Source organism: Zingiber officinale, chromosome 7B (assembly GCF_018446385.1).
Source record: "Zingiber officinale cultivar Zhangliang chromosome 7B, Zo_v1.1, whole genome shotgun sequence".
NCBI classification, from domain to species: Eukaryota; Viridiplantae; Streptophyta; class Magnoliopsida; order Zingiberales; family Zingiberaceae; genus Zingiber; species Zingiber officinale.
The window spans coordinates 42,926,322-42,930,938 of NC_055999.1; positions in this window are offsets into that span (position 1 = coordinate 42,926,322).

The following is a 4,617-nucleotide window of genomic DNA, read 5'->3' on the forward strand; positions in this document are numbered from 1 at the left end:
TTCTCTTGAGCACTCATATTAGCTACAATTCATTATTTGTAATTATGGTTGGTAAGAATAAGATATTAAGTTTTTATACTTTGCTGCCACCTATGAATTTAATTGTCAACATCCATCTTATGCTTTTGTTTATTAGATTTGAATTGGTTCTTCAGATGGTTTATGACTGTTGCTCAGATGCTTGAACATTTTTATTACACAGCATATGCTTACACCTCCAAATATGCTAACACCTGCAATATTAATTTGTTTGCTTACATATTATTCTTTATTAAGGTCATGGTTCCAAATAATAGGTAGTCAACGGCAAAGAGATATGCTTGTTGAAGTTCCTAATATCTTAATTTCATATCATGGCAATCCACTTCTATGTCTTCTCATAAGTTTATTATTAGCTTGTATAGGATATTGTTGGTTTTACTGCGGTTGCTGCTAGGTTCTGTCACATGATTCATGGATTTCTTCCACTAAATATCTACCTTCAATATGCATGGCTTTTCCTATTTATATATATGTCTGTAAATTTTCATTCATTATTGTGTATGGGAATTAACACATGCATGTTCTCAGTTTGAATTGAGCTTCATTTTTTGTTTTCTCTGATAATGCAGTTCATTAAAATTTTATAATTTTTTAATTTCATCTTCTTTGAAAGAGTTAGTACGTTGTATAGTAAAGTAATATCATATGCATTCTTATGAATAATACTTTTGATTTGATTTGATTGGTAAAAGGGAATTGGATGATCTTTTACCTTTATTTTTTTGCAAAAATAAATAATATTGTTCTACCATATAAATACATGATTTAAGCATATCATTGAATTGATTATGTTTTATGATCTCCTAAGTGTTGGATTCTATAGTTTTATGCAGTATTTTTTTTTAGTATAAAACACTAAAAAACTATTGCTTTTTTACTATAATATTTGTTTAGGTTTTGTTCAAATTCACATTGAAGAAAGATAAAGTCCTTGAAGTAGTTTGAAGAAGATCTTTGTTACAAATTTTTGGGATTTTGCTTGTATTGAAATGGATAAATCTTGGATTCAATCGGATAGAAGGTCCAAACAATATGAAGAGGATGTTGAACAGTTCATTAGCTATTGTTTACAGAATCCTCAGATTGATCCCAATTTAATTCATTGTCCTTGTTGCAAATGTATAAATCTTAAAAAAGGATCGGTTAAGTCCATTCAAGAGCATCTTTATTTCCATGGTTTTAGTCAGAATTATGTGAATTGGATTTGGCATGGTGAGTCTACTAAAAAAGATAGAGTAAATTTGAGTACCAACCAAGAGCCAATTGATAATTATTTCAACGACTTTGAAACAGCTAATATGTGTGAGGCAGCATATGATAACTATACAAAAAATCCAGAAGCATTTATGGAATTTTTGGAGGAAGCAAAGAAACCATTGTACAATGGATGTAAACGTTACACAAAGTTGAGTGCACTTGTGAAACTGTACAATACGAAAGCAAGGCATGGGATGAGTGATGCTCTATTTTCAGATCTACTAATGGATTTCGGGGATATGCTGCCAGATGATCATAATCTGCCATCAAAAATGTATGATGTAAAAAAGACATTGAGTTGTTTGACGTTGAGTTATGAAAAGATCCATGCTTGTTCTAATGATTGCATCCTTTATAGGAAGTTATATAAAGACTGCGTAAGCTGCCCTAAATGTGGCTTGTCACGGTGGAAGCTAACTAAGAATAATGTTGAGAAAAAAGGTGTTCCTGCCAAAGTGGTGTGGTATTTCCCTCCCATACCAAGATTTAAGCGCATGTTTAATCTTTAGAGACCTCAAAAAATTTAACATGACATGCAGACACTAGAGGAGTTGCTGGTCAGTTACGCCATCCAGCTGATTCACCATCTTGGAAGTTGGTGGATCATATGTGGCCCGACTTTGAAAGTGAGCTAAGAAATCTTCGCTTAGCACTTGCAGCTGATGGCATTAATCCTTATAGCAACCTTAGTAGTCGGTACAGTTGTTGGCCAATCATGTTGGTCACCTATAATCTGCCTCCCAACATGTGTATGAAGAGGAAATTCATTATGCTCACTATGCTCATTTCAGGGCCTAAACAGCCAGGAAATGATATAGATGTCTATCTCGAGGTGTTAGTTGAAGATTTGCAACGATTGTGGGAAGGAGTTGATAGTGTATATGATGCTTATCGAAGAGAGTTTTTCACTCTTAAAGCAGTCTTATTATGGACCATCAATGACTTTCCAGCCTATGGTAACCTTAGTGGATGTACTACACATGGTTATTATGCATGTCCACTGTGCGGAGAAGATACTTATGCAAAGTATTTGGAAAATGGGAAGAAAATGTCATTTGTTGGTCATAGGCGATTCCTACCGCGGTTTCATCCCTATCGAAGGCAAATGAAGGAGTTCAATGGCATGGAAGAACATGGAGAAGCTTCTACACCATTATCTGGGGTTACCTTGTTTAACAAGCTTTCAGACATAAGGTGTGAGTTTGGAAAGAAGATTAGTGAAACAGGTAAAAGGAAAAAAATGCAAAGGAGAATAATGTGACAGACGGTAAAGAAGAAAAAGATTTCAAAGTAACAGATTTAAAAAAATGTTGGAAGAAGAAGTCAATTTTTTTCAATCTTCCTTATTGGAAACACTTGCATGTTAGACATTGTCTCGATGTGATGCACATTGAGAAAAATGTCTTCGAATCTCTCATTAATACTTTGATGAATGTTAAAGGAAAAACTAAGGACAATATGGCAGCTAGGTTGGACATGGTTCAAATGGGAGTTAGACTTGAATTGGCCCCTAAATTTGGTGAAAAAAAAATATATCTTCCTCCTGCTGCATGCTTATTCACAAAAAAAGAAAAGTTACAAGTGTGTCAGTCGTTAATGGATATAAAAGTTCCGGAAGGTTTCTCATCAAATATGAAGAATCTTGTGTGCATGTCTGAGCTGAAGTTGACTGGATTGAAATCTCATGATTGACATATTCTAATGCAGCATTTTCTGCCAATACTCATACGTGATGCACTACCAAAACATGTTAGATACGCCATCATAAGATTATGCTTCTTTTTCAAAGATATTTGTTGTAAGGTTATAGATGTAGCCAAGTTAGATAAGCTACAATCTGACTTGGTTGTTACGCTATGCCTATTGGAGTAGTATTTTCCCCTTTCCTTCTTTGATGTCATGTTTCACTTAACAGTCCATCTTGTTCAAGAAGTTCGATTATGTGGACCAGTTTACTTCCGATATATGTATCCATTCGAAAGATACATGAAGGTGCTTAAGAGTTATGTAGGTAGTCGAAAACATCCTGAAGGTTGCATTGTTCAGAGATATTCAGCCGAAGAAGCAATTGAGTTTTGTTCAGAGTACCTCAATGGCCTTGATCATGTTGGTGTCCCTCAATCAAATCGAGACCCCAAAACAAATATTCCTGGTTTCTTAGCATTTAAAGCACCAATTTTAGTGCAACAAGTTGATCTACTACAAGCACATTTAGCTGTGTTGGAAAATACGGAAGAAGTATCTCCCTACATATTGTAAGTGTGCCATATTAATTTATTATTTCTCACACTGTGATTGCCTATATCTACTATCTAACACAAATATATATATAAATATTTCTAATAGTGAACATAAAACCTTCCTTAAGTCAATGTTTCCAAAAAAAGAGTCTGATGAAAGGTGGATACAAGATACTCACAACAAGAGATTCATTAACTGGTTGCATGCAAAGGTGAATGCAAAATTTTTTTTCATAAATTTTGCATTGAACAAGTTGTAGCTACTATTTTAATCACTCTATTCAAATTGAATACATGTCAGGTAGTTGCTGAAATAGACAATTGCAATGGTGGAATGACATCGACATTGACATGGTTGGCTCATGGACCACGTGCGCACGTCATTAAGTATAGTAGTTATGCGATAAATGGTAATTTATACCAAACAAAGGCACGGGATGATGAGAGAGTTTGCTAAAACAGTGGGGTTTCTCTAGTTGCCAACACCATACTTGTTTGTAGTCCCAAAGATAAGCATCCTTTATTGGTAGACGTGACTTTCCATTTGAAAAAAAAAAATCCCTCCAAAGCTAGGCCAAACTCAAAATAATTGATTTCAAACACGATATACTTGGAGATGAATCAATAATCTTCATTCTTGGTTTGCATGAGGATGACGCCTTTTCCTGCAATCTGGACCACTGAATTAAGCTTTTGAATTATTCATCCAATGACTAAAATGAACTTGCTTTTAAAGTCTGTGATTAATATGCTTTGTCTTCCTCATCCTCACTTTTGTGCATCATCCTCACTTCTGTGCATTAAAAGGTAGACTCTTCATCTGCCTACTTTATACAAAAGACCTTTATCTTTCATAACCACTTTTCAACAATATGTTGTATAATGATCATACTTTTCTCAATTATAACATTAATGATACAGAAACATCCACAGACATAATCTCATATTATCTAACACGATTATATTATCCTTCAAGCAGTTACAAGAAAAAAATAAGATTATCAACCTCCTTTTGTATATAGAAGAAGAAGAATCGAAACTACTTAAGAAAAATGAAGAGTACGTGACCTCATGATAT